This window comes from Schistocerca nitens, chromosome 11, assembly GCF_023898315.1.
Source record: "Schistocerca nitens isolate TAMUIC-IGC-003100 chromosome 11, iqSchNite1.1, whole genome shotgun sequence".
Taxonomy (NCBI): Eukaryota; Metazoa; Arthropoda; class Insecta; order Orthoptera; family Acrididae; genus Schistocerca; species Schistocerca nitens.
The window spans coordinates 194,075,717-194,101,512 of NC_064624.1; the positions used below are offsets into that span (position 1 = coordinate 194,075,717).

Genomic DNA, 25,796 nt, shown 5'->3' on the forward strand with positions numbered 1-25,796 from the left:
CGCATCCACCAGCATCTCCGCCAACACCGCCTCCTTCCCGTTACCCAGTGTGGCTTTCGGCTGTCCTTCTCTTCCGACGACCTTCTCCTTCACCTCACTCATCTCCTTTCCGACCAGCTTAATTCCCGTCGCTCCACAATCTTCCTCTCCCTGGACCTCGAACGAGCTTATGACCGCGTATGGCATTCCGGTCTCCTCTTCAAGCTCCAAACCTTCGCCCTTCCCATTAACTACGTCCGTCTGATAGGCTCCTTTGTCTCCCACCGTCCTTCCTACGTCACCATCCATATCACCGACTCCTACACCTTTTTCCCCTCCGCCGGTGTGCCCCAAGGCTCCGTCCTCTCCCCGCTTCTGTACCTTTTGTATATGGCGGACATGCCGCTGCCTTCACCCCCCGTCCACCTCCTCCACTTTGCCGATGACACTGCCCTTGCCCCCACCCTGCAGCACTCCCAACACCTTCTCCAATCCCATTTTGACCGATTCACCGCTTGGTGCAACCAGTGGTTGCTCAAGGTCAATCCCTCCAAAACCCAGGCGATCATTGTAGGCAAAACCACCCCTTCCTTCCGCCTCCTTGATTTCTATCTCACCATCTATGGCCGTCCTATCGCCCTCACTCCCACCCTTAAGTACCTTGGCGTCACCCTCGACCGTCGCCTCTCCTGGACTCCCCATCTCCGGACAATCCAAGCCAAGGCACGCTCCCGACTCCGTCTCCTCAAGCTCCTTTCCGGCTGTACGTGGGGTCTGGACCCCTCCACCATCCTCCACTCTTATAAATCCCTCATCCACCCTATCCTTTGTTACGCCCATCCGGCCTGGATCTCTGCCCCCCTACCTTTTTTAAATCCCTCCAAATCCTTGAACGCCATGCTCTCCGCCTCGCCTATCGCATCCGTCTCCCCTCCCCCACGCGGATCCTGTATGATCTCATGCCCTTCCCCCACCTCCTCCTCTTCCTTGAAAGGATATGGATCCTGTAGACCTCCCGCAAACTTGATCCTCCTCATCCATTTATCTCACCCATCCTCTCCCACCCCCGCCCGCTGCCGTGCCTGTATCCCCACGTCCCACCTGGTCTCCATCTCTCCACCCTCCTTACCCTCTCCCAAGGTGGCTTCCGCCAGCTCCCCCTCCCTGATGATGTCCTCCTCCCCTCCATCTACCCCTCCTATCAACTTTGATCCTCCCCCCCCACTTCCTGTGTCCTTTCCTTTAGGCACCCCCCCTCCCTTCTCTTTCCTGTTCCTCTGTCCCCTCCCTCCACCCCTCTTCCCCCAGGCTTCCCCTCCCCCTTCCTCCTTTCCCCCTATCTCCCCTGCCCGTGGCATCTGCTCTCCCTTCCCCCTCTCCCACCCCCCCCCTCCTCCTCTCTTGGCAGGTCCCCGGACTCGTACACAGTTAGTGAACATTCGCGCACCAGAGATCAACGCCTCGTGTTCTGTGTGTGCCGTCGTTTTGTGCTTAAGTGGTTCAGTGTTATTCGTTTTGTGCACCTACATTCACGCGTGACAATTTTCGTCTATGTATGTGTCGAAGTGTCTGAACAAATTTTGTCTTGGACTCTACGCCTGTGAACGGCTCCATGTATTTTAAGAAGAGTTTGTTTCCGTTTATACGTCCACCATATTTTTTTCTCTAAATGTCTTCATTCGTATCTTTTGTGTTTCTCTAAGGCCCAAGAGCGGCGTAGTATGCTGCTGCTGGTCTGCCTGTACACAGGTTTCAAAATAACAATAAGGAAAAAAAAAAAAAGAAAACGCAAATTGTTGGTTAAGAGTTTCTTTATACAGCTAATATTTGGAATTGCACGGAGCAACAGTTCCGTGCCGGTGAAGTAGATGCCAACAATGGGTTGTAGTAATATCTGTAATACATAATTCTGACCGCGTATGATTAATCTTCTGCTTGCATAGTCGCATCCCATCTCCATTACGGCAGTAATTATGTCTGCTAGTCTGCTCTGGAGTCTGGCGCATTTGTGTATATCCCTGTCTTCTCCTGTAATTCCCAACAAGCATCTCCACAAGAACGGTATTTGAAGACCACCGGCATATCTCGTCGCTATAAGTCAAAACTGGTAATATTTGCAATATTCGCCTTTCGAACGAATCGGAAACTTAGTTTTGGAAAGCCTATATCGAGTTTAGAGTAAAGCAGGCCAGGTTACTTTTACTTTTCTGTTTATTTTTCTTCTCTGTACAACTTGCAACTTTATCCATTTGCTCCTTGCGTGATAGTTTAGCTTTTTGTATCGAGTTTCAAGCATACTTTCAAACTTTCTGTTTTAGGTTCTTACCTCGACTGCCCTCCACGTGCATGTAGATTTGATGTAAACACAATGCTGTCAGCCAAAGCAGGGTGCTTCACGTAAAAATACTTCCCGCGTTTCGTCTCACCCTGTGGAACTCGCGGATTAAGTCGAAAAGTGTTGGTTAAATGCCATGAATATATGCTTTCATACTAACTGGTTCGGGATTAGTCTTCCCTCGCTCCAGTATTGAAATGGCAAATTTTTCCCTGTCAGTTGTGCTCAGTTTTGGAAATCCAGGCAAGCAGAACACGGCAGGTGGTGTAATGGCGGAGATTCTAACCCAGCCAGCTGCATGTAGTGTAGAGGAGTAACGCGAGAGTGCAGTAGCTGCCCGCATTGCAGAGTACCCGGAATCGCGTAGTACGCACTGCCACCAACAGATGGCATGCCCGAGCTGCAAAGCGTACAGCTTTGTATAGGGAATGTACGGCCAACTTGCAAGTGGCACTGAACTCCTGGGGATATATTGACTTCTGCAGCATGATTTGCCATGTATATTTAAGAAGTGCACTCCGCCGTCTAATGCACTGCTAAAACTGATCAGTGGCATGTTAGATATTTAGCGATAAATTTTAGCGAAATGAGTCGAAAAGCATTTGTTGAGGCGAGCATGAAACAGATTTTCCCTGCTATTCTTTATTAATAGCGAAACCAGATTTCGCAGTTCTTGTTGCGGTATCGAGTTTGAAAGCCTGTAGCGTAATTAGCATTAATTTAGTCCTATCCAATAGTCAGCTGGAGACAAGGAAACCAATATCATTCCACAGGTGCAAGGAAAATGCTATCGTTAATTTTAAGCTCTATATCGACTTCTTGTTCCTGCTACTTGGTACTAAAAAATACGAACAATGTATCTTTTTCATTAATACGAAGTGAACCATTGGATTCAAATATATATGCAAGGTTCCTTAGTAAATAGAACTGATAAACGTTCCTATACAATTATGCATGCCTTTTATTTTTGTCAGATCTATCCCGTAAAATGTTCTATGACATTAGAAGATTGATTATGAAAAGAAAAGAAAAAAAACTGTGTTCAAACAAAACTAGGCCTACGATCAGAAGGAGCATGTAGGAAACAGTAACAATTGTACTAGCCTTAATACAATTCATTTTAGCAACCAGGTTACAATTGTAATAATAGTCTCCTGGTAACAATGATTACTGAATAGTAGGTCATAGGTTCGATATTTGCACAGCGCATATTTTTTTTTTACTTTTTCTACATTATATTGTGTGGAACAAACTACAATTTATTATTATGAACATCCTAAATATAAGTTAAAACCATACTGTACAGTCAATGAGGTCAAATTTTTTACCAGTCATGATGACTCTGTACGCACCACTCACTATTTCCCATTTAGTATGCTAACAGTGGAAGCTTTGTCTCTTTAAGATTTCTATTTTGTAGTTAAATTACCATAGAATGAAACTGTTAGCTCTTCTGACTTTTTTGCTATTCGAATGGATTGGAAACTAAGTTATCGAAATGTAGAAAGACAAAAGGCCAGAAATGAATAAATTTAACTGAATGGTTAAGTCAAGTTCCTGCAACCTTTCCCATTGTGACTAAAATCAACCCCAAAACAAGAAAATGTATAAGGACTTATGCTGCAGTGGTCAGATACTGAGATTAAAATAACAGGCCTGGAGGTGCTGCTGGTAGTAGGAGCATGAAATTAGCTGAATTAGCAGAAACGTGCTCACAATCACAGGAAACTTGCAACCAATAACAGAACATGGTTCTGGGTTTGCTGATGGATTTGCTCACCAAATTTAAATTAATGTTTGAATATGGCTTTCAAATAAATGATTGACATTACACTGTATGATGGTAAACCATATGCTGGAAAAGTCACTGCAGCAGATATATAAGGCAAGTTTTTTAAATAAGTTGCATTTCTAGGACCAAGAAAGGAATAAAGAAATAGGTTTTGGCCAGAAAGCTAAAATGGAGTTTTGTACTGTAAAGACAGTGTATTAACAGAAAAGATAAATCTCACCCAATATCTGTAAACAGAAAGGGGATTGGTGCATTATAGCAGTGAACATCTACACTAAGTATCTGAAAATATTTGAGGGAATGTATTTACTATATAGTATTACTGAAAGTGTTGTTCAACTTGTAAGACAATATGTGCACTATTATTTGTAATGTGTGTTATTAAAAATATCCTGAAGAAATCTTATTTTTACATTTATGTCCACTTAACTTAAAAACTGCTAATAACAGGTGTACATAAATATCTTTGAATTTCAAACTAATCCTGCATTACTGACCTAGAACAATTTCTTTAAGTTTCTTATTAACCACTAACTTACTTTTGGGATTGCTAATAAGTTACCCAGAGTATTCCATGTAGGTGAAATAAGTGTTGTCTAAGACTACCTAAATTTAGCCAGAATGGCAGTGTAACTTTATCAGTATAAATATTAAAATATTACAGCAATGGGTTAACTTGTCTATATTTTTACTATCAGAAGCATTCGGTAACTTTAACTACTGCATGCACCACAGTTGACTGCATTTCCGCTCACACATTCGTGATTTCAACATAAATTGTCAGATTATGAAGAGAAATAAAAATAGCAGTTACAATACAAAATGTGCACAACATTTACATGAAATAAACTTCAAATTTCACCATGTTTTGAAACAAGTATTCTTCAAAAAGGGTGGCCTACCTGTGAACCATCACCAGATTTTGTACGTGCTATTTCATTCTGGGCTAGGAAAGAGTATCGAGTACAAGCTAATTTCTTCCTGGACGTATTTATACTTTTTCCCTCTCTACAATATTACATAAAATGTAGACACACCGTATGTATAAAAGCCTATTAAAACTCAGAGAAACAAATTAATGAAAGCAAATGAAGCACAAGGAAGAAACAAAGGTGATGGTAAAGCACAAATGTGAAATATGTACACAGGTTGAAGGATGAAGTTTTTATTTATCTATGTATCATTCTGAACCCTTGAGAGGGACAGAGTCTGCTTGCAAAATGTAACAAATATTACATGAGATAATAATAACATTCCACACTCAGAAAGAAACATGGAACAAAAATTTTATAAAAATCACTGTAAGTCAAACAAAAATGAGATTATTTGAAGAGAAAATGTGACCTCAGATTTTGTGCATCAATATGTTAATGATAACCTAAAGAAGTTTCAATGTCAATTTTCCAAATTATTTAGTAAAAAGTGATTCTGGAAGTCGCAGATTCTGCAATAATTTTCTCATGGCCAAGCTTCTACTGCCCTGTGTCACTACACCCTGGTTTCTTTTATTTGCCTCATTTAGAAGCATATGTACTCTTGTTGCCAATAAAGTGAATTATTTTCTTCTGTATAAAGTGGCTGGCTGGGAAAACTACTTTCTCCTCCACTGATGCAAACACACAAGTGGCTATATCAGAGAGCAAAAATTCACCTGTGAGTAATTTCTTTTGTTGCTTCTAAAATAAACCTCTGCCATTTGCAATACACTGAAAACCTCACCTGGTGGCTGAATAAGTGAGGTATCTTTAAAGGACTTCAGATGTAAAAGCATGTTCACAGACGTACAGGGATTTTCTTTAGATGCGATTAGGCTCTCCTCGCAAAATTCGCAAAGCGCATGGCGCTTCATAGCTTGCCTAACATTGTGACAACATATATAGTAGAGAGAATGGTGCTCATCATCACACACCATGTTACAAGTGGCTCGTCAACTTCCTCGGCACACTTATCTTCACTTACAGATTACCCCACTAATTCTGCCAGGAAACTACTGTCTCTATTTTCATTATCAGTGGTAGAAGTAAAGAATTAAGAAAGAGTAATAACCATCAGTGCTGTTTTCAGTTCTGATGGTGCTGATACTGGATATTTGAAGAAGACCATTGAAAACAGATTTTCTAAGGCATCTTGTGCAAATCTAATTGTTAGTGCAAATTTCAAATTCTTCTCATTCAGGAATTTGTCCTGCAATTCCAAAATAAACACAGGGTGTCCTTAAGATAACAGAAAGCCTCACTGTATGTTTGTTCATCAGAACGACTTAGAGCCATAACTGGAGCTCTACATGTCATGAGGCGAAACCACTTATGAACATGCTTTAGAAACCGTGCTGTGGTTAAAGCATTTTTCTGCAGTTTCTCTGTGCTGACACCATAATCAATGGCTGCTGCAGTCTGGCTGATAATTAGGGCAGTAGCCCAGCCAACTTTCATTTTATCATAAAGGTTTGGCATCAAACACCTCTCACGCAGTTGTGGTGCCAGTTTAAGACTTAAACCATTGTCTATCTCAAGCGACTGCTTTACACGATTTATATGTACCTCATTACAAGGTAGATATCGTTCCTCGACAACATTTTGTGAAAGGAAGACTTATTGCCCGTTGACTAAGTGGGTCCTTATATTTTCAAAAAGTGTGGTGTATCTCTGAGGAAAATTAGCTTCCTGTTATCATCACAAGGATACTGGCAAAAATTGACTAATTTTGAAAACCTGCCAACAACAATTCCAAATTCTCACCATACAGCTCGATTTTGCCCTCCCGTATCTGACGCGATGCAGTGAACATTGATACCGAGTGCCTCAGATTCACTAAATGCTTATAGTGATGTTTTTGACATGAGAACTGGAAAATGATGGCCTGTGTAATGGTAACCTATTGTTTGTTTCCATTTTCAGGTAATACCACCCAGCATAACAACTAATGCTCCAATCATATTCCAATGATGGAATGATATGACCCTCATCCATGAGGAGAGGAGCACATTTTTCATCTGGCAGCATGAGGTCAAACTTAACTTTCAGGAAACCTCATTAGCTCCCTCAGCACACCAGGTCTAAATTTTACATTCTGTAGCAAACATCTCGGGGTTCTGCCTGAAGGAAACGGAAATTTATTTTCTACCATGTACTACCACAAGCTAGTCTAATTCTCAGCCCTTTCCACTGACCATTTGCTACCTTTAGATGTCCCCTTTGTTAATACTGCAAACCGATCTTCACCAAATAAACCATGCAGGCTGGCAAGAAAGTTGTCTTATTCTAAACTCACTCATGTCTCCTCCCTTTCTGAAAGAAGTTGGGTTTTCTCTTCAAAGCTAAAATTTCAGCCCGAAGCTGTTGTACTAGGTTCTTCAGAGTGGTGACTTCATCTCCTGTTGCGTCCAGGTTCTCTGGAGGACTGATGCCACCGGTCACAGTTGAAGGCTCTCCAACCTCTGGAACACAAATTTACAATATTACAATCTTCAAAAATGAAAAAGTATTTAATACTATAATATGCTTTCAAGCAGCCAGAAATTGTTTCTCAGTAGGATGTGGTATGTGATTTAAAGATTCATAAGATGCCAAAATCTTAGTTTCAAGGGACAGAGGCAAATCTGTGACAATATGAGTGGTAAAATTCCAGGTGGGCTCTTTTTGTTGTTGTTGTGGTCTTCAGTCCTGAGACTGGTTTGATGCAGCTCTCCATGCTACTCTATCCTGTGCAAGCTTCTTCATCTCCCAGTACCTACTGCAACCTAGATCCTTCTGAATCTGTTTAGTGTATTCATTCTTGGTCTCCCTCTACGATTTTTACTCTCCACGCTGCCCTCCAATACTAAATTGGTGATCCCTTAGATTAGATTAGATTAATACTAGTTCCATGGATCACGAATACGATATTTCGTAATGATGTGGAACGAGTCAAATTTTCTAATACATGACATAATTAAGTTAATTTAACAACATAATGAAGTTAATATAACAACTTTTTTGTTTGTTTTGTTTTCCTTTTTTTTTCTTAATTTATATCTAAAAATTCTTCTATGGAGTAGAAGGAGTTGTCATTCAGAAATTCTTTTAATTTCTTCTTAAATACTTGTTGGTTATCTGTCAGACTTTTGATACTATTTGGTAAGTGCCAAAGGCTTGAAAAGTGAAGATCATCCTTTCTCCTAGTATTGTAGTTATGCACACTGCTATTGCTTTTGAATTGGGTTTGGTTATTAATAACAAATTTCATAAGAGAGTATATATACTGAGAAGCTACTGTGAATATCCCTAGATCCTTAAATAAATGTCTGTTGGATGATCTTGGGTGGACTCCAGCTATTATTCTGATTACACGCTTTTGTGCAATAAATACTTTATTCCTCAGTGATGAATTACCCCAAAATATGATGCCATATGCAAGCAATGACTGAAAATAGGCATAGTAAGCTAATTTACTCAGATGTTTATCACCAAAATTTGCAATTACCCTTATTGCATAAGTAGCTGAACTCAAACGTTTCAGCAGATCATCAATGTGTTTCTTCCAATTTAATCTCTCATCAATGGACACAACTAAAAATTTTGAATATTCTACCTTAGCTATATGCTTCTGATTAAGGTCTATATTTATTAATGGTGTCATACCATTTACTGTACAGAACTGTATGTACTGTGTCTTATCAAAATTTAGTTAGTCTGTTTACAAGGAACCACTTAGTAATTTTCTGTAAGACATTATTGGCAATTTCATCAGTTAATTCTTGTTTGTCAGGTGTGATTACTATATTTGTATCATCAGCAAAGAGAACTAACTTTGCCTGTTCATGAATATAGAATGGCAAGTCATTAATATATATTAAGAACAACAAAGGACCCAAGACCGACCCTTGTGGAACCCCATTCTTGATAGTTCCCCAGTTTGAGGAATGTGCTGATCTTTGCATATTATGAAAACTGCTTATTTCAACTTTCTGCACTCTTCTGGTTAGGTACGAATTAAACAATTTGTGCACTGTTCCACTCATGCCACAATACTTAAGCTTGTCTAGCAGAATTTCATGATTTACACAATCAAAAGCCTTTGAGAGATCACAAAAAATCCCAATGGGTGGTGTTCAGTTATTCAGTAATTCAAAATTTGATTGATGAAAGCATATATGGCATTTTCTGTTGAAAAACCTTTCTGGAAACGAAACTGACATTTTGTTAGTACTTCATTTTTAAAGATATATGACGCTACTCTTGAATACCTTACTTTCTCAAAAATTTTGGATAAAGCTGTTAGAAGGGAGATTGGGCAGTAATTGTTGACATCAGATCTATCCCCTTTTTTATGCAAAGGTATAACAATAGCACATTTCAGTCTATCAGCGAAAATGCCCTGTTCCAGACAGCTATTACACAGGTGGATGAGAATCTTACTTATCTGTTGAGAACAAGCTTTTAGTATTTTGCTGGAAATGCCATCAATTCCATGTGAGTTTTTGCTTTTAAGCAAGTTTATTATTTTCCTAATTTCAGAGGGAGAAGTGGGTGAGATTTCAATTGTTTCAAGTTGCATAGGTATGGCCTCTTCCATTAACAGCCTAGCATCTTCTAATAAAGATGCCTCAGAAAATGTCCTACCAACTTATCCCTTCTTCTAGTCAAGTTGTGCCATAAACTTCTCTTCTCCCCAATCCTATTCAACACCTCCTCATTAGTTATGTGATCTACCCATCCAATCTTCAGCATTCTTCTGTAGCACCACATTTCGAAAGTGTCTATTCTCTTCTTGTCTAAACTATTTATCGTCCATGTTTCACTTCCATACATGGCTACACTCCATACAAATACTTTCAGAAACGACTTCCTGACACTTAGATCTATACTCGATGTTAACAAATTTCTCTTCTTCAGAAATGCTTTCCTTGCCATTCCCAGTCTACATTTTATATCCTCTCTACTTCGAACAACATGAGTTATTTTGCTCCCCAAACAGCAAAACTCGTTTACTACTTTAAGTGTCTCATTTGCTAATCTAATACACTCAACATCACCTGACTTAATTCAACTACATTCCATTATTCTCGTTTTGCTCTTGTTGATGTTCATCTTACATCCTCCTTTCAAGACACTATCCATTCCATTCAACTGCTCTTTCAAGTCCTTTGCTGTCTCTGACAGAATTACAATGCCATTGGCGAACCTCAAAGTTTTTATTTCTTCTCCATGTCATTACTTTTCCATTTCATAGTATTAAGAGCCCAAAATATTCCGAAGGTGGGTTCTTAATACTATGAAATGGAAAAGTAATGCCATATACTAAAGTGAAATTGTAGTCGACCAATTATATTTAATTCCCAATAAACACTACCACAGTGTTTACAAAAATCCTTAGCTCTTTGCTAAGGCACCAAAGAAATCTGACAGCACTGTAATTTACCAAACATTCACTATACAACAGTTCGATAATAACAGAGCATGTGAGGCCTGAATACCTAAAATTACAAGAGCTGTGAGGTCAGTCATACTTCCTGATTTGGGATGTAGCGTGGAATACAGTTAAGTGCAAGTAAATATTATTTACAATGAAAGATTAAATAATGACCAAACTGAACCACAACATTAGACATCTTAGCACCTGTTGTGCCACGCATTGCCAACAAACGTAAAGCTCTGTATACAGAGTTAAAAAAAGGTAGAGAAAAGCCACAGGCTAAAACGCATGAGAAAAGATGTATTTCATCAGATACCGATAGAAGTGGACTGTGTATGTAAGAGTTGTGGTCGTGCTCGCTAAATTAACTTGTGACAAAGTATTTTGTTCCCACCACCAACAGACTCTGGACGTGCCAGTTTGAAAAATATACAGCTGTTGTAAATGAAATGTTTGAGTCTGTTTCTGTACACTACTGAGATTTTAAATGAGAGTATTAAATATAACTTCAAAAGAAGAAACTCTATTATATTATTTTGAGCTTTTCCTCATTACAGAGGCTTATCTCGAACATAATAATTTACTTGGAAATTACAATACAAACAATCAATGTTCTTAAACTATATTCTCAAAATATTCCTCCAGGTGTTTCGATCTTGTGTGTCTTCTTCCTCTGCACCCATTCTCCTCATTGTGTGCTGTACATTTGGAGCCAGGTGGTCATAGGTCGTCTTCTTCTTCTCCCCTCCGGTTCCCACTCCAGTATCAATTTTGGTATTCTGGTTTTCTCCATACGTCGTACATGCCCATACCACTGTAATTTCTTCCTATCCATTACGTCATATATTCTTTCTTTTATTTCCATTCTCCTTATTACTTCGGTGTTCCTTATCTTTTCTTTCCTGGAGATTCTTGCTGGTCTTCTCCAAAAGTCCATCTCTAGAGCTTGTAATTTTTTAATGTGCTTCATGTTAATTGTCCAGGTCTCCGTTCCATACAGAACCACACTCTCCAATATGGACTTGTATATTAATTTTTTAGTTCTGCTCATTACATTCCTGCTCTGTAAGACTGAGTTAAACATCGCAATGACCCTCCGTCCGCTACTAATTCTTTTATTGATTTCTGACTCTGATTTTCCCTCCATTTCTAAAATGGATCCCAAATAACAGAAAGTGTTTATCTTTTTGATTTTCTTTCCTACAATGTATAGCTCATCTGAATCATTAGTCAAGTATTCTGTTTTTTGGTAATTAATCTTCAAACCCCAAGTTTTGTATGCTACTGTTAGTTGATTGCACATATAGTTAGCATCCTCCCCATCTTGTGCTACGACTACTTGATCATCAGCAAATAATAAATGATGTAGATAAACTCCATCTCTTATTTATAAAGAAGGAACTCTAAGCTATGTATTTACAACAACTATTAAAAAGTAAATGCTTATTGTACTCAACTGACAAAGTATTTACTACGACAACTTCTACGATACAAGTAAGCCCACTGTTTGCAAGCATAATGCTGTGAAGGGAAATTCTGTGTGTCCTACTGATCAAAACAACAAATGTGAACCATTAGCAGTTACACAAGATATTCACAGTACTGCAATTCAGCAGCGTGTGACAGCATGACATATATAAAAAGCTATTGAAGTAGTGAATGTTATTTTCCAGTTACCAGTATCCTCAGTTCGTTTCTCTAGTGGGCCAACAGGTTTCTCTCAGAAGGAGCTTTACATCCCACTGGTGGCTTATGAAGACAAAAAATGGTTGTCACAGCATTTGGTTTAAGTTTTACCACTCCACAAGCTCTGTTGGTTTCAAACTGGTCTGGAGTGAAGTGATTCTGGTAAACAGAAACAGTACTATCAGCCAATTTAATTACCAACTTCATTATTTAAGCGATATAAAAATTTCAAAACTGTACATTATACCTATATTTTATAATATAAAATATATGAATCTGCAATATCAATACAACTGAGCACACATTACTAAAACTACATGCAGTGCAAGGTGGTCAGAGGCCTATGAATTAGGTACAGCAGCTATACACAAACACTGTCGTTCTTATCAATCTCTCAGCTTCTACCTGCAAAATAATTGAAAAAAAAAATTTTTTTTTACATGAGAGAACTAACATCTTTTAGGTAATGTATCTTTGTTCAAGTTTAATTTTCATGAGATTTACGTTTCCTGTGTAACACCATATATTGTATGATGCACATAGTCCAAGTCTACCTATAGTCTATTCAAAATTACTTTAGTATATACAGCTGCGACAGAAGAGGGTGGGGGGGGGAGAGGGGGGGAGGGAGGGATGATGATGATGAAGATGATTGGTTTGTCGGGCACTTAACTGTGTGGTTATCAGCACCTGTACAAATTCCCAACTTTTGCTCACTCCACACTCTCCACTTTCATGAATGATGATGAAATGTTCAGGACAACACAAACACCCAGTCATCTCGAGACAGGTGAAAATCCCTGACCCCGCCGGGACCTCGCACTTGGGAAGCGAGAACACGACCGCAAGACCATGAGCTGTGGATAGGGGGAGGGAACAAGGTCAGGTTACAGTTGGAAGGAAGGGTAGATGTCAGGGTGAAGTTCAAAATCCGAAAGGGGGCGGTGCTGGAAATTGCCTTGGTGAAGGAGATGGAGGGTGTGGAGGTGCAGAGAGACAGGTTTTTTTTTGTGGTTTTAGGGTGCACAACTACAGTGGTCATTAGCGCCCAGACTAAATTATGAATGCACTGCGAGGCACAAGGTTAAAACAGCAACTTAAAACGACAACACTATAAAAGGCGCATTAACAGGCAAGGGATGAAAAGAAAACAGCATGATCAAATGTCCTCAGACAGGTTTGTCAAGTGGATAAAACGAAGAACGTGAGCACCTGCCCCTGGGTCATCTGCTAAAATTTCACCCAGAGTACATGGCAGGCGAAGATCAATGCACAGTGTATTAAAATTCGAACAGGACGTTAAAATGTGGCGCACCGTCAGCAATTGCCCACACGGACAGAACAGCACTGACATAGCCGTCAGTAGATGGCGGTGGCTGAACCAGCAGTGTCCAATCCGTAACCGGGCCAAAACGACCTCCTCCCACCGTGAAGGGCGTGAAGAGGTCGTCCGAGCCGTGGGGAGAGGTTTCGAGGCCCGAAGCTTGTTTTCAGTAAGTGGAGACTAATTGGCATGCCACAGTGATAAAATGTGCTGACAAATGACCCTGCTACAATCGGATGAAGGCACACAACGAGAAGCTGTCCGAGGCTGGAGGACCGCAGCCTCGGCCGCAGCATCTGCAGCTTCGTTCCCAGGGATACCGGCACGGTCAGGAACCCACATGAAGGTAACCGGAGAACCGTCGTCTGCCAGCTGCCGAAGAGAGCGTCGGATCCGGTGCACGAAAGGGTGAACCGGATACAGATCACTGAGGCTCTGGATGGCGCTCAGGGAATCGGAGCAGATGACATAAGCAGAATGTCAGTGGCGGCGGATGTAAAGAACGGCCTGGTAGAGGGCAAATAGCTCAGCTGTGATGGCCGAACAATGGCCATGGAGCCGGTATTTGAAACTGTGTGTCCTGACAATAAAAGAACACTCAACACCGTCATTGGTCTTAGAGCCATCTGTATAAATGAAGATCGTATTAATGAACTTCAGACGAAGTTCGACAAACTACGAGTGGTATTCCGAAGCTGGGGTAACGTCCTTTGGGAGCGAGCCGAGGTCGAGGTGAACGCGAACCTGAGCCTGGAGCCAAGGTGGCGTTTGGCTCTCGCCCACTCTAAAGGTTGCAGGGAGTGGAAAATCAAGTTGCTGAAGGAGGCAACGAAAGCGAACTCCAGGGGGTAGCAGGGCAGAGACATACAACCCGTATTGACGGTCAAGAGAGTCCTCAAAAAAGGAACGATAAGACGGGTGGTCGGGCATTGACAGTAGCTGACAGGCCTACCGACAAAGCAGTATAACGCACCGGTAGCATGAAGACTCTCGACGGGACTAGTATAGAACGCTCCGATCGCAAGACGTAACCCCCGATGTTGTATAGAGTTGAGGCGGCGTAAGATGGACGGACGTGCAGTGGACTACACAAAGCTCCCATAATCCAACTTTGAGTGGACGATCGACCAATATAGGTGAAGTAGGATGGTTCGATCTGCTCCCCACGACGTACCACTGAGATCACGGAGGACATTTAGGGAACGGGTACACCGGGCAGCCAAATATGACACATGTGGAGACCAGCTAAGTTTCCTGTCAAATGTAAGACCTAAAAATTTTGTTGTCTCCACGAATGGAGCACAACAGGACCGAGATGTAAGGACGGTGGGAGAAACTGTTTGTAGTGCCAGAAGTTGATACAGACCGTCTTCTCGGCAGAAAAACAGAAGCCGCTGGCGACACTCCAGCAGTAAAGACGGTCAAGACAACGCTGAAGACAGCGCTACAGGAAACATGTACGCTGCGCACTGCAGTAGATGGTAAAATCGTCCACGAAAAGGGAGCCTGATACATCAGCTGGGAGGCAATCCATTATTGGATTGATTGCTATGGCGAAGAGAGCGATGCTCAAAATGGAGCCCTGTGGCACCCAATTCTCCTGGCCAAAGGTGTCTGACAGGACAGAACCCACATGTACCCTGAACTGTCGGTCCATTAAAAAGGCACAAATAAAAAGAGGGAGGCGACCGTGAAATGGCACATGTTGCAGGTGTTGGTACGTCGTTGCTGGGAAGCTGCTTCTGGACCCACATGTAGTGATGGTGATGTGGAAATGGAGCAACAGTGAGGGTGAAGGCACAGCTGACTGGTGCAAGTGTCACAGCTGGCACGATTGGCAGTGTTGGCGGCACTGGCAATGGAGCTGTAGTCCATGCTGGACAGATGTCATCTGCAAATGAGCAGACGGTTACATGTGGGAAGGCAGAGAGATAGAGATAGAGTGAACATGCGCATGTGCAATTGCATTTGTCGGAAGACGGATGTAGTCATCTGAGTAGTACGATAGGAGAGAAGATCAGTTCAGGACCGAAACATGTTTTGGAATAAATAACAATAATAAATTTCACTTTTATCTCAATTGTGTTCCGTGGCAGTATTGCAATGGCCTTGTTCACAGCACTACCGTATGTTACAAAGGTACTTCTCACTGTCTTTCCTTGTTTTGAGTTCAACTCAAAGTCTGTACCATCGTATGTTATGGGACCACTGTTTTTCACAATATATATAAATGACCTAGTAGATAATGTCGGAAGTTCCGTGCGGCTTTTCGCGGATGATGCTGTAGTATACAGAGAAGCTGCAGCATTAGAAAATTGTAGCGAAATGCAGGAAGATCTGCAGCGGATAGGCACTTGGTGTAGGGAGTGGCAACTGACCCTTAACATAGACAAATGTAATGTATTGCGAATACATAGAAAGAAGGATCCTTTATTGTATGATTATATGATAGCGGAACAAATACTGGTAGCAGTTACTTCTGTAAAATATCTGGGAGTATGCGTGCGGAACGATTTGAAGTGGAATGATCATATAAAATTAATTGTTTGTAAGGCGGGTACCAGGTTGGGATTCATTGGGAGAGTGCTTAGAAAATGTAGTCCATCAACAAAGGAGGTGGCTTACAAAACACTCATTCGACCTATACTCGAGTATTGCTCATCAGTGTGGGATCCGTACCAGGTTGGGTTGACAGAGGAGATAGAGAAGATCCAAAGAAGAGTGGCGCGTTTCGTCACGGGGTTATTTGGTAAGCGTGACAGTGTTAACGGAGATGTTCAGCAAACTCGAGTGGCAGACTCTGCAAGAGAGGCGCTCTGCATCGCGGTGTAGCTCGCTCGCCAGGTTTCAAGAGGGTGCGTTTCTGGATGAGATATCTAATATATTGCTTCCCCCTACTTATACCTCCAGAGGAGATCACGAATGTAAAATCAGAGAGATTCGAGTGCGCACAGATTCTTTCCGGCAGTCATTCTTCCCGCGAACCGTACACGACTGGAACAGAAAAGGGAGGTAATGACAGTGGCACGTAAAGTGCCCTCCGCCACACACCGTTGCATGGCTTGCGGAGTATAAATGTAGATGTAGATTACTCATAAGTCTGGTTTCTGTCACTGGAAATCATTCATAGTGAAATCAAACTAGCCTATACTATTTGACACGAAAAAAGAAAACAGTTTATAGATATTGTAGCTTCGTTTATATGAAGCATTACACATTCACCCACCATGTTCCCCCCCCCCATGAACCATGGACCTTGCCATTGGTGGGGAGGCTTGCGTGCCTCAGCGATACAGATGGCCGTACCATAGATGCAACCACAATGGAGGGGTATCTTTTGAGAGGCCAGACAAATGTGTGGTTCCTGAAGAGGGGCAGCAGCCTATTCAGTAGTTTCAGGGGCAACAGTCTGGATGATTGATTGATCTGGCCTTGTAACAATAACCAAAACGGCCTTGCTGTGCTGGTACTGCGAACGGCTGAAAGCAAGGGGAAACTACAGCCGTAATTTTTCCCGAGGGCATGCAGCTTTACTGTATGGCGTGGAGAGCTGCATCAAACCAGTCTCAGGACTGAAGACCACAACAACAACAACAACAACAACACCATGTTCTAGTAAGAGTGAGAGGAAAACTACGATCTGTGATGTAAAACGCAAAACTTTCAAATGAGAGTTTAGAAGTGCAAACTTTTTCTTGCACTGGTGTCAAATGTTGCATGCCCCGTGCTCATGAAGATGATACACCAACTTTGTATCTTATTTATTAATTGAGTAGAACCTGCCAGTCAAGAGGAAAATAGCAACATAGATTTTGTTATTTTTAATTTTTTCTTTTTTATATAAAGCTAAGACAATATTAGCATGTGATATCTGTAGTTATAGGTACAATGATAAATTTATGGTTAATATAAATAGCAATTTTGAAAGATTTCATGTATCATCATCTATTTCATTGTATACGTGATTGATGAGTTGTCACGTGTGATGTGAAGTGTGGAGACACAGAAAGACCAAGTTTACAATTTGTAGCTACAAATATTTATAACAATATAAACATTTCAGTGAATCATTTATAAGTTACAGTCATATTAAACAAAATTTCTTCCCAAACAGTTAAAGAAACAAATTTTTGCCTCTCCCGATATATTTGTACAGATAAGTAAGGTCTTTCTTTATACTAGCTGTAAGCATCCTATGGTTGAGCAGATGCAGTTTTGAGCAGCATGAGAAGAATCTAACTTAAATAATAGTGAAACAAGCATTGTGTGTGTGTTGCTAATTAACATGTCATTCAGTTCTGTAGGCACTTCATATAAACGTCATTTCTTCTGAATTCTTTCAAGTTAAGTGAGCATAAAAGATATGTCCTATCTCTGATATGGAGAGCTTTTGTGTGTATTTTTTCTGGACTACTGGACTTAAAGACTACAGCCTAATTATATAGAAGAGTAAAAATGTGTTAGGGAGCAGACTGGCGGGGTGGACGTAATTATGGCTGTAATGCGAATGTATTGCAAGTGGACAGGACAGGTAGCCAAGTGAATTAATAGTTGGTTGAACAAGGAAGGTTTCCTCGCATTCAAAGACACACGGTGAAAATATGGACATGAGGACTTCCTGTGGGATTTCAATTGACAAACAAATACATCTTCATAGGTTGTCCAATCTACACATCTAATTCAGCACCCTTCTGTAGCACCACATTTACACAACTACTGTTTTCATCCTATGTATGCTATTTGTTGTCCATGGTTCACTTCCACATCCGGTTACACTCCAGACAAATACTTTCAAAAAAAGACTTTCGAGTAGTCAAAACTATAATTACGTGATGTAAATATACCTCATTCTTTTTCAAAGAAGCTTTTTTATAAACTGCCGCACTACATTTTAATCCTCTCTAGTCTGGCCGGTGTCAGGTATGTTGCTGCCAAAACAGCAAAATTTGTCCAATACTAGTAGTGTGTCATTTCCCCCTCTTAATTCCTTGTGCATTACCTGCTGTAATTCGACTACATCCCTTTACCTTGTTTTACATTTTCCAGTGGTTTCTGTTTACTAGCATCCAGACTCATGCAGGGCATGCTGAGTGATTTGGCTAAGCCCTTAACCTCAGTACTTCTGAAGCCACTATACGGAAGTATATTAATTCACATGAAACAATGTGTTTGCAGTTACCAGTCACTGTTTAATTTATTTCCTCAATGTGCTTCAAAGATTTAAACCTCAATATCAGGTGGATTATTTGTATTAATATGACGTGTGTATTGGGTTATGATTTTTTGCTAACCTGAGGCACTGCCTGTAGGGAAACAAATCACTATTTGGAACATGACTCTGTGGGGATCTTTGACTAAAACCTAAATGTAAATCCAAATGTACACACAAAACTGTTGTTTTAGAATACCCGTTTACCACAGGCTAGTTTCTGTGTCACTATACATCACAATAAACTGACACACTTCATTGACAAAGATGATGTTTAGAAACAGACACAAAGAGTGTACAGCAGAAACACTATTTCAAAATACTAAGAGCATACAGTAAAAACGCCCAGAATTTCTGAGTATGCGTTAAAGTATTGTGCATATCTGTGGTTGAGTACATTAATAGATATTTTAGATTTAGTATTTAAAATGGTACATGAATCTTTTCTTTTAAATTTACATAACTTAAACTTTGTACTCATTTGTGTGTTCAGGTGACCTGTTAAAAACATGAAATGTGGTAATTATATTGCTAAAAATGGTATAATTATACATAAATAACAATTTGGTTTGGGATTCAGAGACAGAGGACAAAGGAGTGGCAGCAGAAGAGAGAAATACTGGTTATCCTAGAGCTATGGGTTTGCTAGGATTCCATCTGTTGCATGCTATAACCAACTAGGATGACAAGGGATCCAAACTGTTTTGTCATTTTAAGTAGATCTAGTGAGTACTGGAAGTATGCTAGTCAAATGTTCATATAGAAAATATTAATGAAACATGAAAATTACGAAATTCATGGTAAATATGAAGTGGAAGATAAAGGCAGTGTATAGGTGTATGAGAGAGAGTGATGGGGAGGGATGGGGGGGGGGAGAGAGAGGGATGGGGGGGGAGAGAGAGAGATGGGGAGGGATGGGGGGGGGAGAGAGAGAGAGAGGGAGAGAGAGAGAGAGAGAGAGAGGGAGAGAGAGAGAGAGAGAGAGAGAGAGAGAGAGAGAGATGGGGAGGTGGAGAGAGAGAGAGTGAGAGAGAGAGAGAGAGAGAGAGAGAGATGGGGAGGTGGAGAGAGAGAGAGAGAGAGAGATTGGGAGGGGGAGAGAGAGAGAGAGAGAGAGAGAGAGAGCGAGCTTGTGCAAGTGCATCGCAAATCTAATGGTGTAGGGTGCTGTTAAAACCAGAGATGACAGACACTGTTGTATACGTTGGCAATTAGGATGGACTCAGTCTGTCTTCTTTGATACACTACTGGCCATTAAAATTGCTACACCAAGAAGAAATACAGATGATAAACAGGTATTCATTGGACAAATATATTATACTAGAACTGACATGTGATTACATTTTCACAACAATTTGGGAGCATAAATCCTGAGATATCAGTACCCAGAACAACGACCTCTGGCCATAATAAGTCTCTATACGCCTGGGCATTGAGTCAAACAGAGCTTGGATGGCGTGTACAGGTACAGCTGCCCATGCAGTTTCAACACGATACCACAGTTCATCGAGAGTAGTGACTGGCGTATTGTGACGAGCCAGTTGCTTGGCCACCATTGACCAGACATTTTCAGTTGGTGAGAGATCTGGTGAATGTGCTGGCCAGGGCAGTCGAACATTTTCTGTATCCAGGAAGGCCCATACAGGACCAGCAACATGCGGTCGTGCATTATCCTCCTGAAATTTGGGGTTTCGCAGGGATCAAATGAAGGATAGAGCCACGGGTCGTAACACATCTGAAATGTAACGTCCACTGTTCAAAGTGCCCTCAATGCGAACAAGAGGTGACCGAGACGTGTAACCACTGGCACTCCATACCATCACGCCGGGTGATACGCCAGTATGGTGATGACGAATACATGTTTCCAATGTGCGTTCACCGCGATGTCACCAAACACGGATGCGACCATCGTGATGCTGTAAACAGAACCTGGATTCATTCGAAAAAATGACGTTTTGCCATTCGTGCACCCAGGTGCATCGTCAAGTACACCATTGCAGGCGCTCCTGTCTGTGATGCAGCGTCAAGGGTAACTGCAGCTATGGTCCCCAAGCTGATAGTCCATGCTGCTGCAAACGTCATCGAAGTGTTCATGCAGATGGTTGTTGTCTTGCAAACGTCCTCATCTGTTGACTCGGGGATCAAGACATGGCTGCACAATCTGTTACAGCCGTGTGGATAAGATGCCTGTCGTTTCGACTGCTAGTGATACGAGGCCGTTGGGATCCAGCACGGCATTCCGTATTACCCTCCTGAACCCACCGATTCCATATTCTGCTAACAGTCATTGGATCTCGACCAATGCTAGCAGCAATGTCGCGATACGATAAACTGCAATTGCGATAGGCTACAATTCGACCTTTATTAAAGTCGGGAATGTGATGGTACGCATTTCTCCTCCTTACACGAGGCATCACAACAATGTTTCACCAGGCAACGCCGGTCAACTGCTGTTTTGTATGAGAAATCGGTTGGAAATGTTCCTCATGTCAGTACGTTGTAGGTGTCGCCACCGGCGCCAATCTTGTGTGAATGCTCTGAATAGCTAATCATTTGCATATCACAGCATCTTCTTCCTGTCGGTAAAATTTCACGTCTGTAGCACGTCATCTTCGTGGTGTAGCAATTTTAATGGCCAGTAGTGTATTTGTATATCTGCAGTGTTTTAAGGATGCCTAATTATCTGCCCAATCATGTTGCACATGACGAAAGATATGTTTATGCCTTTACATATCGAGATATAAATAATCAAATATGAAATACTAACCACAAATGGTAGTGTGTGGAAGATCTCATTTTATGTTTGTTTTCTGTGCTGTGATTCTTCTGCAGTTATTTGAGTTTTTCTGGGAGTATACTATGGAGGTGGTGTTTTATCATTTCAATTTATTGTTTACATTAAATCTTCAGAGTGTTGTAGTTGAGTTGCTGTTCCTGTTGACAACACAACAGAATGCTACCATTTTGTAGCTGTGGGATGACAGGAGGAATTGTGGGTGGCAGAGTGTTGCTGTAGATTTCCAATAAATTTCAATTTGATGTCTATTATTCATTAATCTAATGGTCCCGTCTAATAAGTTTACAGTGTCACTTACTTGGTTCTCAACTGCGATCTTCATACCCTCATCGGAGGTGCTGGATGATTAGTTAACTCATTGCTAGTTTATTGTGATGCATGTGACCCAGAAAGGAGCCTGTGGCCACTGGAGGTATTACATTTTAGTTATTTCATTTACATATTTAGATTTATGTTCAGGTTTTAGTCAGTGACCTTCACACAGCCATGTTCTGAAATAGGGATCTGTTTCTTTACACACAGTGCCTCAGGTTACCCTAGAATCCTTACACAATACACACCTTGCATTAACACAAATAAATCCACCTGCTGACTGAAATATTTGTCTGGACTGTAGTCTTATATGGAAGTGAAACTTGGACAATAAACAGTATAGACAAGAGGAGATTAGAAGCCGTTTCAATGCAGTGCTTCAGAAGAATGCTAAAGATGTGGTGGGTAGTCTGAATCACCAATGAAGAGGTATTTGTTTTTGAACAACTCCATCGCTTTATTTTACCAATTTCATGTTTGAGACTAGTTTTGACCACTGCGACCAGCAACGATGGCTCATTCCAGATTGACATGAGGCAGATCCCAAAATGAATCGCAAAGACTGGAATATAAACACACAAAATAAAAACAATATAGTATGGCCACGGCACTTCTATACTATCACAAACAGTTTATCACATGTCGACCCACAAATAAAATTCTCCAATGAAAGTAATGGAGAAGATCATGATCGATAAAGAGATATATTATCTGAGAGGACACAAATTTATGGCACCACCTGCCTAAATGTACAGTCACTTTAACAGGAAACATCAAGAAGTAAAAAGTAACAGTTAATTGGGTACTTGAGGAATGTGTTGGCAGTAGAGATTTTATATAGGGTCAAACCCTTGAATACTGTAGGTAGGTTCAAATGGATGTAGGTTGCAGTAGTTATTCAGAGATGAAGAGGATTGCACATGACAGACTAGATTGGAGATATGTACGAAATCCGTCTTAGGAGTGATGACCACAACAATATCCAAGCAGCAGTAATTTAGGTACGAAAAGCCATCAGACTGACCAAAGGCAAGAATACCCGCATGCTGGCTGACCCTCTTTGAATTCCAAACAGGTGCTTGTTCCTCTCCTGTTTATCTCTTACTTTCCGTTTCTCATCTTAAGTGAAGAATCCAACTACAACCTTTGGGTCCACCAAATTTGTATGTGTGTATTCTGCCTGAAAATTTCAACAACTGTTACATTCCTTCAAATAACGAAACTTATACAGAAGTCACAAATGCACAAAGCCACAGAGAAAGGAACACAAAGTCTAAAGGAGTTTTGGACTTGTTTCACTTAAATAGTTCTGTCAACTTAGAGCAGAGTATGGAAGCCAGTTTCCCTTCAGGAAACTTTCATTTATTCCTGGAAAACTTGGATGCCTTGTTGTGATATCTGTCAGATAGGGGAAAGCAAATTATTATATGTGGGGACTTCACTATTGATTCACTACTCGGGTAGTAAAGGACAGCAGCACATTGATAGATAACACTTTTATAGACCAAGATAGGTTTAATAACATAAATTCTTGTCCTGTTGAGAATGGCCTTTCTGATCATGGTGCTCAGCTAGTTACAGTATATGACATAGCTCCATTCAGTAATTCAAAACTACCCTCCAAAGTTGTGCGTTCAATTAATGACTCAACAATTAGAAATTTCAGAGAAAATCTTCAACAGTTAGACTGGGATGAGGTGTACAACGATGCTAATTTAAAATATAACTTATTTCATGATACACTTGTAAGAGAATTTGTAAACTGTTTCCCCAAGAAAGTAGTTAAATCTAATTATAAGAAACCATGCAAAAGACCTAGGCTTATTAAAGGAATAAAAATATCTTGTAACCACAAAAGAGAACTGTATCTAACAACAAGAAATAGTGATGATCCAGAAACAGCCGAATATTATAAAAACTACTGTGCTACATTAAGAAAGGTTATTAAAAAGTCCAGAAGCATGTGCATCATGTCTGAGATTAATACATCTGATAACAAAATCAAAACAATTTGGAATATTATTACAAGGGAGACAGGGCAACCAAGAGTACAGGACGATGGCATCACCATCGAAGTGAATGGAAACTTGATAAACAACAAGCCGGAAGCCAAAAACATTTTGAATAATCATTTTTTAAATGTTGTAGAGAAAATAGGATCTAAATGTTCATTAGAAGAAGCAAGGCAGTTAATGGAAGAGGCCTTACCCACACCATTTGACACAACTGAAATTCCACCCACCTCTCCTTTTTTTTTTTTTTTTTTGTTTTGGTTTTAGGGCGCAAAACTTCTATGGTCATTAGCGCCCGGTCCGTGACTTAGGAAACAGTAAAAAGCCGAAATTGAAAACCAGCAGCAATGGGAACGAAAGTCATAAAATTGGAGAAACTAAAAGCAGAAGGAAGGCTTAAAAATCCACTACAGAAAGGAGTTGGTTGTCCCCAAAAAAAGCTTCAAATGACTGACGTCATTTCACTGGCACTAATAAACTTGAGAACGCGGTCGGATGAGCGCGTGTCATCTGCTAAAATCGACGATATATCAGGCGATAGCTGTAGACGGGAGCGTAACGGATTAAAATAGGGGCACTCAATTAAAAGGTGTCTTACCGTCCACAGCTGAGAGCAGTGGGACAGAGTGGGGGAGGATCGCCACTTAAAAGATGTCGATGGCTAAAAAGACAGTGCCCTATCCGGAGTCTAGTTAAAATTACCTCCTCCCGACGACGCGTTCAGGAGGAAGAGGTCCAAGCACAAGGAAGAGCTTTCATGTCCCGCAATTTATTATGGGTAAGTGTCGACCAATGCGTGTGCCATAAATGAACAACACGTTGACTTAGAACGCTCCGTAGATCGGCGAAGGGATTCAATTGAATAGCTGGCCGAGGAAGAGAGACTACAGCCTTGGCTGCAATATCGGCCGCCTCATTTCCACAGATACCAACGTGTCCCGGGAGCCGGAGGAAGGCCACCGAGACACCCCCCAGGTGGAGCAAGTGCAGACAGTCCTGAATCCGGTGGACCAGAGGGTGCACAGGATAAAGAGCTTGGAGACTGAGGAGAGAGCTGAGAGAATCTGAGCAGATAACGTACTGTATCCGCTGATGGTGGCGGATGTAGTGGACAGCCTGGAGAACAGCGTAAAGCTCCGCAGTATAAACCGAACACTGGTCGGGAAGCCGAAAGTGATTTGGGGTGTCGCCAACAATATAGGCACTCCCTACACCTAAAGATGTTTTCGAGCCGTCGGTGTAAATAAATGTGGCGTCCGTCATTTGTGCACATAGAGCAGCAAATGCCCGACGATAAACAAGTGAAGGGGTACCATCCTTGGGAAATTGACAAAGGTCACGGAGCAGGCAGATCCGGGGATGGAGCCAAGGCGGTGCTGTACCCCAAGTTGTCAAGAAGGTTTTAGGAAAGCGGATGGAAAGAGAATGGAGCAGTTGACGGAAGCGGACTCCCGGTGGTAGTAGGGAGGAGGGGCGGCCTGCATACCCTACATCAAAGGAGGCGTCGAAAAAAATGTCATGGGATGGATTGGCAGGCATGGAAGACAGATGGCTAGCATAACAGCTCAGAAGGACAGCTCGCGGATTGGACAGCGGAGGTTCAGCAGTCTCAGCATAAAGGCTTTCCACAGGGCTGGTGTGAAAAGCTCCAGACCCTGAACGTAATCCACGGTGGTGGATAGAGTCGAGACGCCGAAGAATAGACGGCCGAGCAGAGGCGTAGACTATGCTTCCATAGTCCAATTTCGAGCGCACTAAGGCGCGATAGAGGCGGAGAAGGACCACTCGGTCCGCTCCCCAGGAGGTACCATTCAGGACACGGAGGGTGTTGAGGGATCGCAGACAGCGAGCCGAAAGATAGGAAACATGGGAGGACCAGCACAGTTTTCTGTCAAACATAAGACCCAAGAATATAGCGACGTCTGAAAACGGAAGGTTGACAGGACCTAGATGTAAG

The 25,796-nt window shown here is 41.4% G+C and overlaps 1 long non-coding RNA gene across 1 annotated transcript in view; it reads right to left on the reverse strand.

The window, feature by feature from the left end:
* LOC126213596 (uncharacterized) overlaps positions 1 to 7,466 on the reverse strand; it is a 62,607-nt gene extending 55,141 nt beyond the window's left edge. The window contains exon 1 of the long non-coding RNA XR_007541263.1: positions 7,135 to 7,466. This is a non-coding gene — a long non-coding RNA (uncharacterized LOC126213596). The remainder of the gene's footprint in view (positions 1 to 7,134) is intronic.
* Between the last annotated feature and the right edge of the window lie 18,330 nt (positions 7,467 to 25,796).